This window comes from Macaca mulatta, chromosome 3 (assembly GCF_049350105.2).
Source record: "Macaca mulatta isolate MMU2019108-1 chromosome 3, T2T-MMU8v2.0, whole genome shotgun sequence".
NCBI lineage: Eukaryota > Metazoa > Chordata > Mammalia > Primates > Cercopithecidae > Macaca > Macaca mulatta.
This window is the reverse complement of record NC_133408.1, coordinates 111,232,167-111,246,279: the sequence shown is the minus strand read 5'-3', so window position 1 is coordinate 111,246,279 and position 14,113 is coordinate 111,232,167. Positions and strand designations below refer to the sequence as shown.

The following is a 14,113-nucleotide window of genomic DNA, read 5'->3' as shown; positions in this document are numbered from 1 at the left end:
TTCATTATTTATATTAGATTGGTTATCTATATTAATGAAGTTAAACAAAGGGGCCGAGTTTGTCTTTGCAAGACATTTTCCTTCAAGATCCAACTCAGGTACCATCACTTCCTAAATTTTCTTTCCCCTCTTTGTTTACATGTATAGTCTATTTTGCACAGCATACCTAACTGTATAATTTTATGCTTCAATTGTTTGAATCATGTGCACAGTTCTATTGTAGTTGAAAAATTATCCTAATATAATACAGTTCAATAATATGAGACTTTTAACATATGCCTTACATAAAGATGGAGTTTAAGGCCAAGACTTATGTACTCTATCTGGAAATCTAGGCAGCACAAATTCACTCAAGACTGAATGAGCCTTACAGAATCAGGTCAAGGTGGTAGAGTTTTGGAGACATTGAATGTTTTTGTTTCAGCACTGCTCAAAAAGGCTCTGCATGAAAATATATCTGTAACTGTAAAAAATCATGTCCATTGAAACTTTTCACTGTTGCAGGGATATAGGTTTTGTCTAACATTATTCTATTATTGCTTTTTACTACAGTGCATAAACAGAATGTAATTTTGCTTGAGTCTATGTTTTCTACTAGTATATATTTCATATGATTTATTAGTTATTCAAAATATTCTGCTATATTTTAATCATGAATCTTGATATTTCTCAACTTCCATAGTCCAGATTCAATACACACAATATTTCAATGGGGCATCACTGCTTCCATTAAGATTCTCTATCTCTGTCCTGGAATTTACCTTATCATTGAAATCACAGTTATGTGTAATGAACAAGCTAACTGCTCTAGCGTGGAAACATGAAACCTTATTTGTGATAATGAGATTTGACTTGTCTTCTTCCTCTCACTTTTAATAATATCATAATGTTGATGCATCTGAATGTAATTGGCATAAACAGTCTTAAGAAATGCTTTACTGCACCAGAAAACATAGATTAGAATTTAGATTATTATTGTTTTTCCAGACATTGACTTTTGGGGCCAGGCCAAATGGATTTCTGGTTCTTGGATTGTGCTAATCAATACAACTGTAGGTGTATGTTTTCAAGATTAATTTTATGACCATATTTTTTTTTATCTCAATAGCAAGAACATTTTTCATTCTGTTGTCTACTGGAATGAGTGAATTAGTTTTGTAGAACATTAGAGGGTAAAAGCTATAAGAAGGCAAGTGAAAAAATTCCCTTTCCCCTACTTTATCTTTTGCCCTTGCTTTATTCCTTTTCTTGTAGAAGAATCAGGGGAAAGAGGAGAATCCCATTTTCCCTGCTCCTCCTATGTGTAGATAGTAGGAAATTAAGTGAAAAATAAATGTTTTACTTGACCTCTTATTGATTATCCATATTAGATGAAAAGAAATAGATAATGGGGGAGATTAATCTCTAAAAAATATTAATTCACAATAAGTTTGGCTAAAATACCTTAACAAGTAACCAGTAACTGACCTGTATTTGACCAAAGCTATATCCTTGTTATATATACTAGGACACCCATGGACACTATTTTTACGTGGAAGTATACTAATAATTGCTTAAGGTAGAGCCTCATTTGGGAGGACAGATACCTAAAGCCTTCAGTGTCTTGGGAAACCTCTGAGGTCAGTGGGCAGCAGCCCATGGCTTGTCTCTGTTTGGTCTAGTGCTTAAGTGAACTTGCTAACTAAAGCCTTCCTTCCTCCTGTGTAAGTGAGTGAAAAACCTCTCTCATTAGTTGCTATCCTGGCTAAGCGAGTGAATCTGATGTGTATGGGTTGCATACACTGGGTCTGAAGTTAAATGTTGAGGTTTACTACTTATTTTCTGAAGATCAGAGATCTTCAACTTCAGACTACTATGCATTTTGAGTTATTTGTAAATTTCTAGATATTTTTGAGGGTGTCCAGCTAGAGTGACATTTATTCCTGGATTTTATCATCTCGAATACAGCACAGAGCATTATCTATAAATTATGCCCATGTTCTCCCTTTGTGGATATGTGTAATGTCATTTATAAAAAGAAATACTTCATTATACATTTGTCCTTAGTGTGGGTTCTGTTTTATACCTTAAGAACTTTGAAGAACTGTGTGTGTGTATGAATTCATGTGTGTGTTTGATATCATTATGAGTATGGTTATGGTAAGGAAGGAAAGAAAGAAAAGAATAAAAGTTAGGTGGGCATACAGAGTAGTAAGCATCTTGAAAATAAATAAAATCACAGTAATAAACACATGGTTTAGAATGCATAAAAATTATATTGATTTTCAATTTGTCAAATAATCTGGGCTATCATATTCCTAAAGCAGGCATGTTAATAATAGCATCATGCTGATTTAAAAGTGTATACAAATAATCCTCCACCAGACACATTCCTTAAATTAAACATCTGTTATACTAAATATATTATATATATCAAATTTTTGGTATAACACAGTGTGGAATTATTTGTAACTTACTCACATGTATAGTATAGTATTGGAATTAGTGTGTTATAGATAGACTAGATCTTAGAAACCATCTAAACCTGGGATTTTAAATAGGTATTTTTTTCTTGTGTTAATGCTGTTGAAATGGTAGTGGTTGTGTGGAATATTGTTTGAGAATTCTAGGTCTGCATATGGATTAGGAAAAAAGAATTCTATAATTGATTACTTATGTAGGCATGGACCCAGCATAGAGAAAGTTGGCAAGTATATTAGGTGTTTTGACATCTCTAATCTATGTCAATATCCTGAATTTACAGAAAAAAAAAGACAGGCATTTATGTAACACTTCAGAGATAGTGCAACTCATTCACATATGCTGGCACAGTTTCTTTTCAACAGTTCTGTAAAGTACGCAATATTTCGAACCCCTAGAAAAAAAACAGCTGCTTTTGTCCCTGGTTGGCAGTGATCATTTGTGGATCTTGGATCTGAATTCCAGAAGCTCCACAATACTGTTCTCACAACGGCACAAGCCAAAAGATGTCCCCACTAGTAGCCACTCATTCATATTGCTTCTGTCTACATTCAAATCTCAGGTGAGATTCATCTGACCAATGAAACCTGGGTATTTGTCCTCCCACAACTGCAAAGGAGTCTAGGAAATGTACATTTCTTACACCATGTTCTCCAGAAAGCAGAGCCTGAGGCAAGGATTAACATGTTGACACTTTCTTTGAGAAGTACAAATCCAGCAGTGAGGGTAAAGAAAATTAGCAGAGAAAGGTGCTATGATGCATTTCTGTGTTGGTTCCTGTGTTCAGAATGTGTATCCACTGGTCTGTCATACTTCTCCAGAGCAGTTAAAAAGAGGAACTGATTCAGGGTAATCTTTAGAAGGGAGAAAAGAGGAGAAATTTATCTGTGGAGCTTTCTCCCATATATGTTTCCTATTTTACTAGATTGCCCTCACCATGGGCCGGTTCCCTCAGACTTTCAACTTGTATAATTCAGGTCACTGTTGAATCCCACTCCTGGTACTGTGGCGTTTCTTCTAGGTCTGGAAATGTAGGGGAAACTTAGGGTGGATTGCTTCAACATCTGAGGGATGTGGACCATGTGGCCCGGAGCTTCATCTCAGCCTCCACCCAGCCTGCAAGCCCAGCAGAGTGCTGGCACTGTTCAGAATGGGTGGCACCTTTAGAAGGAAGAAGGCAGTGGAGGGAATCTAAGGTACATACCACGTATTTACCCTATAGAGTCAGGTTTTTGGTTTCAATCTTAGGAAGGCTGTTTTCACAATGTAGAAAGCTACTATGACATAGGGAGGGTACTCAAAAGATGTTGGGCACCCCCAATGGCAGATGTTCATTACCACGTCCCGCACCTGATCACCCAACTAAAGCATGTGTCCCTTGTCTCTCCCTCCACAGCTCCCTAGGACTTTTCTTCCTTAGAACTTACCAAAATCTAAGCTTCACTAAGGCAGTGTTACTTCTGTTTTGATCACCATTGTACACACAGGAGTGAATACAGTGCCTGGTACAATGTAATAAGTTTGGATAAATATTTGTTGATTGGATGAATGAATGAATGAATGAATGAATACCAGATAGCAAATTATGAGCTAAACAATGGTATGGTGGTTATCACAAGGATGAAGATAAAGAAAATAATCTTCACCCAACTTGGAAAAGTTTCACAGAAGAGGTGGGACCTGGGTTAGGCCTTGGCATATAGTTTTCACCAGAAAAGTAAAGAGAGTAGAGATACTCTAGGCAGAAAAGCCATGAAAGTAAAGATACATATGTGGAAATGGTCTTCATTTGTTCATAAGATGATGAAGAAACCAATGCTCTATCAAATTTCTGGCAAACATATTCATACATATATTTATCTATGGATTTCTGCTGATCTCTAATTATCTTCCTGACTGAGAGGTCTACAAAGCATTGTATTGGAAGCAGGCCTTAATTCTATCATGTCTAAACCTCTCCTGAGAGACATTTTCCTTCAGTGACCTGGGAAGCTGAACTTTCTTAATTGGATTAGTGGCATTTTGCTGTTTCAAACTGAAACAGGATCTACTGCCCTATACTAGCTAGCGCTTTATAATCTACATCTATTTTGTGGTCATTGTCGAAGTATCAGAGCTAACCCAGGGAGACAGGAAGTGGCATTAGAATTTTTTCTGTTTTAGCCCTGCTTAGAGATGTAGTCCAAGATAATAAAAACAGTGTGACCTTTCTAGATCAGAATACGTTTTCGCTGTAGAGCTGAGGCTCACAAAGAAAACTCTAAAGAAACTTTTCAGTGATTTGGGGTGTATATCTCTTGGGCACTTAATATTGTAAAGGGCCTTAGATTCAACCCACTTGCCCTTGGCTATTTTCTTTTTAATGAGAAAGTGAATCCCAGAAACTTTAATCCCATTTACTGAAATATCAAAGCAATCTGTACTTATATCAAATAATTATATCTGAGGTAAGCTTAGGAAATTTAGCCATTTGTTGAGGGTTGTTTTTCCCGTAACAAAGTCTCTAAATAGAATTATCAAGACTATCAAATGTTAATTTGTCAAGAGAAACAGAATAGCTAATAAGGATAATTAGATTTATATTGTAAATAGAGTATTATCATGAAGGCTTCCATGTCTCCTAAAGGAAGTATGACTGAAATATGACGGCAGAGAAGTCTTAATCAACCAAACTCTAGAGTCATTTTCTCTTCAATGTATGACAGAATCTTGCTCTGAGGCAGTGTTAGGGAGAATGCCACCCTGGCATTTTAGAACTCTGGTCTTCAGTTGTGACTTATCTCCTGAAGAAAAGCACCCTCATTCATTAAATAGACAGGGAAAGGTGCCTGCCTGGCTTTCCTGGCTTTTCTGGTTAAGAAGAGAGATGAGCATACAGCTTCTATCCCTGCCCAAGGGCGGACACCAGCCTGCTGGCAGAATTTCCAAAGATTCCAAGATTTCTCATGGATGAGGCTTCCAGTGACTTTTCCCTCCAAGATTAGACATTGATCACCTTGTAGCAGAAGCTCAGAATACCTAATGCTTTTTCTGCACTTCTAGGAATCTGAGAGCATTTGCTCTACACCTTGTATTCTATCGGATCATCTCTTGCTCTCTTCCACTCTAAATGTTTCTTCTTATAACATTAGCCTGGTGAATTATAATTTTTTGAGAATTTGGTCTGAGGTACAGTTTTCAATTGCTTTTGTGAAAACCAATACCTGTTATTTGCATTGCAGGTAAATTATTTCAATTTTAGGGCAGGGATTAAAAAATTTTTTTCATCAATATTCAGCATCCCAAAGAAGACAGAAAGAGAAGGAGGGGTTTGCTAAAAGAACGAGATTAGAAAGAAAGCTGCTGACAGTAAGTTTTTTTCCTCAGGAAAAATCAGAAAACTTCCCTTGTTCTTCTTCCTTGGCCCCTAATTAACGTGACTACCCATGGGAAGAGCAGCTGTGTCAGCCACTTCCCTTTCCTGTCTTTTTCATTGAAAATGACCAGAAACTGAAAGAAGTTCACAGTGTGGCAACTGCACAATCTCAATTAAATAGCCTCGAAGATCACAGGTTAATCGGTTGGATCCTTGATTATTGAAAAACTGATTGAAGACGGACAGCTTCCCCTTGCCATGTACTGGCTAACCCCACTAGTTCTCTCACTATTCTCTTCCACATGACTGTTGGACTCCATGCTTCATGCTTCCTCCTCCTTCTCTATATTCACCATTTAGTTACTTTTAAAAAAAGCTTTATATACATATAAATCTTTATATATATAATATTTTTTATATATACATATATATATATATACACATACACTCAGTTTTGAAACTGTGAAACAAAACACCCATAATCCTATTGCCCAGAGATAAGCATCTTTAACATTTTCTTTGGCATTTGTCATGCATATATATGTAGTTAGTTTTGTAAAGTTGGAATCATTCTGTATATTTTATAATAGTATAACTATTTCTCACATGAATATACACTTCTATAGTAAGATTTTTGTATGACTATATGTTCTTCTGTTGTATGAAAATGCCATTATTCAGTCTAATTTTGAGTATGTTGTTTTGAAATCTTTTGCTGTCATAAATAAGACTGAAATGAACGTTTTAGCATTTGATATTTTATATATATCTCTGAGAATTTCCTTAGGGTAAATTTCTCAAGGTGGAATTTTCAAATCAGATTATAGATATTCAAAGAGTCTCCAGAAAGCTATTATTTATTTATTTCCCATTTAATGCCAAATAAGTGCTGATTTTTCAACATAGCATTATGCCATACAATATTAAAGATGAAAGGCCTTACGTTTGATTCAACTTTTTAAAAATGGAAACTTTTATAAGGAAAAATTAAATTTCTTTAATTTACATAAACATTCTTGACTTCTTCGGTTTTAAAATTAATTTGGCCAATACTGCCATGACGTTAGTCTCTTTATGAAGTATTGACAAATTAAAATTAAGTACCTTTCCTTTTATTTTAGGATCACAGATAATCCTCCACAGAAGAGCCCATATGTAGGATCTGTGAGTCTGAACACAAATTCAAAAGTCCCATCCTTCCTTGACCTACCAGCAAATGCACTAAGAAAACAGCATCTGCCCCCCTCTATAGCAGATAACAGCAGAACACAGGTTATGAGCAGTCATGCTGTGCTTGAAATTTAGTTTCTTCACCACTCAAAAAGAAAGAAGACAGAGCATTATACTAAACCTCTGTGGAATCTTCAGTGCCCCAAACCAACAACCAACAGGCATATTGCATTTTACATGAATGGATTCGTGACCACTGTCATGACCAAAGAGCAGTTACAAGGCATCCTCTTGTGGTACTAGTACAAAACAACTAGAGAATTAATGCCCCTACTCTGGAGCTCCTTGCTGAAGTCTCTTCTAAGATCGGCCAGTAGCAAGCAGTGCTCATAACAAAACCATGACATTGAACTTGACGCAAGTAGAGAAAACAAAGGAAAACATGCTACCCTAGTAACTACCATATAACCACCTAGAACAGAATAATTACAAAGTGAATAGGGACACAGAAGAAAAAAGAATATAAACGGTTTCCTGATGCCACAGTGTGGCATTGCTATAGAGGACTAAGAAACAACTAAAGCTGACAAACCAGTCTGGCGTGGAACTAAGAGGGAGGGTGGTTCCTTCTCAGTTAAGCTTTATATTGGTGGTGCATTTAAGAGGTAGCATCACATCAGCAATAGCTTGCAACAAAAAATAATCATGGGATGTAATTTAATGTATGCTTAGGATCAAAAGAACCAACAATCTTTGCCCATTGACAATTTAATCAGATGTACACATGGATCATATCACATGCATATACTTAGTTTAAGTCATTTATACCAAGCTAACAGAAAAAGGATAGCAATTCCAAACATTTTGCTAGCACGTAACTTTGCAAAAAAAATTAAATTGGTAAAGAAAAGAACCAAGCAGTTTTACATTTTTGGTGCTTGTTTTCAAGCTGCTTCTAAATTTATAAAATCACTTCCCTTTATAACAAAGGACTTTTCATAATGTAAATATCAAATGAAATACTCCTAGCATTTAAAGAGTTTATCAGACACATACAATTACATTCAATGAAGTTATGAGTGAGCTACAAAGTGGAAGATTAAGAATTCACACTGATAAAACCTCAAATACATCTCAGAATAAATTCAAGCTTTTTAGCTAACAAATGTGTCCTTATCAATTTTTTAAATGCAGAAGGACCCATGAAACACACAGCAAAATTCAATGTTCTATGCTAAATGCAGAGAATTGTATAGTTCACAGCATGACGTATAAATATTATCACGTTTCCTCCACAGTGCTTACAGCTATTAACACAAAGCAGAGCACATCTCCACATTAACCTACGTTTTGCTGTACGTAACAAAGACTGCCTCCTGCACAAAGGAAAGAAGTGACTCTTGAAATACGGAGTGGAATTTCTTTATCCAAAATAAGATTGAAGCACTGGCAGACCCACAGCAGATGATCAGGAGCCACATGCTTAATGGACAAGACCAATTCTTTGTATTCAGTCTAATAATCATGTCTCAAATTTTTAGACTGTTGTGCTTTTTGCCCTCCCAGTCCAACCTCTTCAGCAGCAACTGGTGCTGCTTCAACTCCAGCACTGGTACCTAGAGCACTCTCTGACACAGGCTGGTCAACAGGTACCGACTGATGAGGAAGTACAGCTCCTACTCCGAGACAGACACTGGGCATCTGGCCACCAGGGCTCAGCCAAGGATGGGCGCAGGGCAGGAGGTGGGAACAGGTGGTGGGCAAAGCATTCAGGCGCCATGAGGCCGGACCAGGCCAGGGTCAGGTCTCCACCCCAGGTGCACGCCACAGCCAAGTTGTGCAAGCCAGAAGGGTATAATTTAATGTATTTTTTATCTGCAATATGTGAACTTACTTATAAACAGTATTGGTAATATTACTTTTTTTTTTTGAGACAGAGTTTTGCTCTTGTTGCCCAGGCTGGAGTGCAATGGTGTGATCTCAGCTCACCGTAACCTCCACCTCCCGGGTTCAAGAAATTCTCCTGTCTCAGCCTCCAGAGTAGCTGTGATTACAGGCATGCACCACCACACCCGGCTAATTTTTGTATTTTTAGTAGAGACAGGGTTTCTCCATGTTGGTCTCAAACTCCCAACCCCAGGTGATCCGCCTACCTCGGCCTCCCAAAGTGCCCGGGATTACAGGCGTGAGCCACCGTGCCCAGCTTACCTCTTTTTATTTTACCCATTTTATAAGGAAAATGATGTGGAGTTAATTTTTATTTTTTGACTAAACTTGAATTAACCTTATTCATTGACATTTTTTATATATATATAATATACACTAGCCATTAACATAAAATATCAAGTTTTTATGTGTATGTGTGTTTATATAAATTTTCTTATTCCCTTTCAATTTTAACACATAATGCTAAATTTAGCATAGTCAAATTTGTCAATAGTTTCTTATATGATTTTGGCCATTTAAAAAAGTGTTTAGAAAGACCTTCCCCACCACAAGATCAGGTTGTTAATACATTTTCTTCTAGTTTTCTATGATTTTGTTTTTTACAGTGTACTATTTAACCAACTTTGAAAGTTTTTTGGCAAATAGGATAATGTAGAGACAATATTTAATCCTCAAAGAGATAAGAATTACTCTTATAAGCCAGATTTCCCTGTCTTGTCATGGGGTACTCTCTTGATGTGGTAATTCATTAACTGAAATTTAATTTTGTATATCTGCTGAGAATAATCAGCTGAAGGGCTTCAGGATTCTAGTGGCAATGGGAATGTTTGAAAGACAGTGGCCAGGTAGTTACTTACCTCTGGCCCCACCAGAATTATTGTAGACTTGTACAAGGAGCTATGAATTCACGTTCTAGCAGGTAAAGGACAGATGATGGAACTACCAATATCCAGCACTGGTGGGGCCCAAGAGAAAGTAGCTTTCCTAACTGTTGCGATTATTTCAACCACTACTCATACTCTAATACTACCATGTCCACCACTCAAAATTTATTGAGATCTTACAATGTTTAAGATTATACTAAGGACTTTATATATAATACATATGTGAAGATTACAAATATTTATTTATTTATTTTATTTTAATTTTTTTTTTTTTTTTTTTTTTTTGAGACGGAGTCTCACTGTGTCGCCCAGGCTGGAGTGCAGTGGCGCGATCTCGGCTCACTGAAAGCTCCACCTCCCGGGTTCACGCCATTCTCCCACCTCAGCCTCCGAGTAGCTGGGACTACAGGCGCCCGCCGCCGCGCCCGGCTAGTTTTTTGTATTTTTAGTAGAGACGGGGTTTCACCATGTTAGCCAGGATGGTCTCGATCTCCTGACCTCGTGATCCACCCGCCTCGGCCTAAAAACAACTTTATTGGGGAAGTTGACAGATAATAAACTATAAATGGTTAAAGCATATATTTTAATAAATTTTGATTTGTATATTCACATGAAGTCCTCACCATGATCAAGATAGTAGATGTTTCTATCACCCCTGAAAGTTTCCTTATGCCTGTTTATCATCCTTTCCTATCACCCACTCCTGTTCCTGGGTAACCACTGATCTGCTTCCTTTCTCTTCTCTTCTCTCCTCTCCTCCCCTCCCCTCCCCTCCCTTCCCCTCCCCTCCCCTCCCCTCTTTTGACAGAATTTTGCTCCTGCGATCTTGGCTCACTGCAATCTCTGCTTCCTGGGTTCGAGCGATTCTCCTGCATCAGCCTCCCAAGTAGCCAGGATTACAAGCACATGCCACCACGCCCGCTGATGTTTGTATTTTTAGTAGACAAGGCATTTTGCCATGTTGTCCAGGCTGGTGTCGAGCTCCTGACCTCAGGTGATCCACCCGGCTGGGCCTCCCAAAGTGGTGGGATTACCGACGTGAACCACCACGTTTGACCTGCTTTCTGTCACTATAGGTTAGTTTGCATTTTCTGGAATTATCTTTCTTTCTTTCTTTTTTTGGGGGTCAGACTTTATTCACTCCATGTTGTGTGTATCAGTAGTTCATTCCTTTATATTGCTGAGTAGTATTCCACAGTATGGATATGCCACAGTTAATTCATCCATTCATCTGTTCATGGGCATTTGAGTTGATTTCAATTTTTAAATATTACCAACAAAGCTGCTATGAACATTAATGTACAAGTCTTTGTATGAACGTATGCTTTCATTTCTCTTGGTAAATACCTAGGAGTAGAATAACTAGATCATATTGTTGGTGTAGCTTTAATTTTTAAGAAACTGCCATATTTTTCCAAAGTGGTTGTACCATTTAATATTCCCATAAGTGGTATATAAAAGCATATTAATTCCTCCACATCTTCATTGACACTTTGTGTGGTGAGCCTTTATAATTTTAAATATTAATAATTACATGTAGTATGATATCATGGCTTTAATTTTGCATTTCCCTAATGATTAATGATGTTGAATATATTTTCAAGTCTTTATTTGCCATCCATATATCTTCTTTAGTGAAGTTTCTGTTCAAAATTTTTGCTCATCTTTTTTTAAGTGGGCTGTTTCTTACTGAGTTTTCAGAGTTCTTCAGATATTTTTGATACAAGTCCTTTATCAGATATGTGATGGCAAATATTTTATCCCAGTCTGTGGCTTGTCTTTTCATGCTGTTCAGTGTCTTTGAAGACTGAAAATTTAAAGTTTTATAAAATTCAGTTGATTAATTTTTAATTTTTACAGTGCATAGTTTTTATGTTTTGTCTGAGAAATACTTGCCTACCCCATAATCACAGGTTTTCTTCCTCGTTTTTTCTCTGAAAGTGTTAAGATTTTAGGTTTTTCACAAATGTTCCATTTTGTGTTAATTTTTATGTGTGGAGGTAGATATTGACTTGTCAATTACATTGGGCTTCTTTTTCCACGTAGACGATGATGGTAATGGTGAATAATATAATAGCTCTACTTCAATCTGGAGAGATTTTATTTTTGCCTTATTTCACTGGCTGGAACCTCTTAGACAGTGTTTAATAGAATTGGTGCGAATGAGCATTCTTGTCTTATTCCTGATGTAGGGGTAAAATAATATTTAGTCTTTCACCATTAAGAATGATGTAAGAGATTTCGGCTGGAACTGCCATCTTTCAGTAATTTGCCAAAATGACAAACACAAAGGGAAAGAGGAGAGGCACCCGATACATGTTTTCTGGCCTTTTAGAAAACACGGAGTTGTTCCTTTGGCCACGTATATGCAGATCTGTAAGAAAGGTGATATTGTAGACTTCAAAGGAATGGAATGCCCCAGAAGCATTACCATGGCTAGGCTGGGAAAGTGTAGAGTGTTCCCCAGCATGCTGTTGGCATTGTTGTGAACAAACAAGTTAAGGGCAAGATTCTTGCCAAGAGAATTAATGTGTGTATTGAGCACATTAAGCACTCTATAAGAGCTAAGATAGCTTCCTGAAACGTGGGAGGGAAAATGATCAGAAAAAGAAAGAAGCCAAAGAGAAAGGTACCTGGGTTCAACTGAAGCTTCAGCCTGCTCCACCCAGAAAAGCACACTTTGTGGGAATCAGTGGGAAGGAGCCTGAGCTGCTGGAACCTATTCCCTGTGAATTCATGGCATACTAGGTGTTAAAAAAATAAAAGATCTCTGGACTGTGAAAACATTTCTCTTCATTGAGTAGAAGTGTGGTGTCCTCTCCCCCAAAGCAATATTTAAAGCAAATTTTAATTGTGTCCTAATTCATTATGTAATGTCTTTACTATTCAAATGTAATGTATTTCTTGCTGAAAGACGTGAGGTAGCTTATTGTGCAACAAATTACTCAATTGGTTAGAAAATGGCCAGGTATTATGTATGAAATATTTGTACTGGTTTGACTATATTCCCTCTAAATCATCAAGGAAGAAATAAAATAATTTACAAAAAAAATAAAAAAGAATGATGTAAGCTATGTCATTTTATAGGTGTCCTTTATCTGGCTGAAGAATTCTTTTTTATTCTTAGTTTACTGAGAGGTTTTTATTTTTTGTTTTAAATTGGAAATGAATGTTGGATTTTGTTGAATGCTTTTGTAATTTTTCTTTCAAGATCTATTAATATCATGAATACCTTTGACTGATTTTTGAATATTAAACTAAGCTTTTTTTTTCCTAGGATAAGCCTTATCTAGTCATGCGGTACTTACACATTGTTGGATTCGATTTGCTCACATTTTGTTATGCTTTGGGATATTGCCTATAGGTTTTTGTTTTGGGGTTTTTCACACACACAACAATGCCCTCCATATTCCAACTTTATAAAGAGCACATTTGAGTTGTGTCTTAGAGAAGTTAAGTAAATTGTACAAAGCTTAAAATCTGAACGTGTAATCCTTAGTCTATGTTGCATGTTAATAATAAAAAGTAAATTTGAAATAATATGCTTATGTGAAAGGCAGCAAATACCTCATGACCAGCAAGATGACTACAACTTTTAACATCCTACACAGCTCTGAAGCACTGTGTCCCAGTGTTCCTTGTAGGAATCTGTCTGCTTTTCAATTCTACTTTCGTCAAGTTCTAATTGGAACTGTTATCTAGTGGAGCTACATACTTTTGGGGAATAAAAAATTATTTTGAGTTTTTCTTTAAGATTTTGTACCAGATTTGTTATGTTAATATTATTAAACTATTGTGAATGGTAAACTGTAAGCAATGGTTTTTGTGTGGTTTTCCTGTTGTCTAAAATGTGAGTATTAGCCATAAATGGAGCCTGCTACTAGTCCATTTGCTTTTTCAACCTATGTTGGGAGTTCCTCCTACCAAATATTATTGGAGAAATAAAGAGGGTAACTGAAAGGAAGATCATGACTGAAAGTTTAATCCACTGTGAGAATTGGGCCAAGACACATAAGTAGCTGGTAAGAATCGGGGCAAGGCATGTAAATTGTGGGGTTCTCAATTTCTTTGTCTGTAAAACAGAGGAAATAATCCTTACCTCATTAAATTGTTTTGAGGAAAAGATGATATTTTAAAAATATAGACTATGGAAAAATCCATAGTTTATTTTGTCTTTTAGAGGTAGTTTCAGCTTCTGAAAAATAGCAGAAACAATTATATTTAAATCTGAGCCCCAATATATAAAATACAGAGTTGCATGAAGTGAATTCTAAATCCTTCTTAACTTGATCAAGTT

The 14,113-nt window shown here is 36.6% G+C and overlaps 1 long non-coding RNA gene across 1 annotated transcript in view; it reads left to right on the top strand.

Annotated features, from left to right (window-relative positions):
• Positions 1-13,844, top strand: part of LOC144340086 (uncharacterized) — a 44,900-nt gene extending 31,056 nt beyond the window's left edge. The window contains exon 3 of the long non-coding RNA XR_013415810.1: positions 10,625-13,844. This is a non-coding gene — a long non-coding RNA (uncharacterized LOC144340086). The remainder of the gene's footprint in view (positions 1-10,624) is intronic.
• Positions 13,845-14,113: the final 269 nt, after the last annotated feature.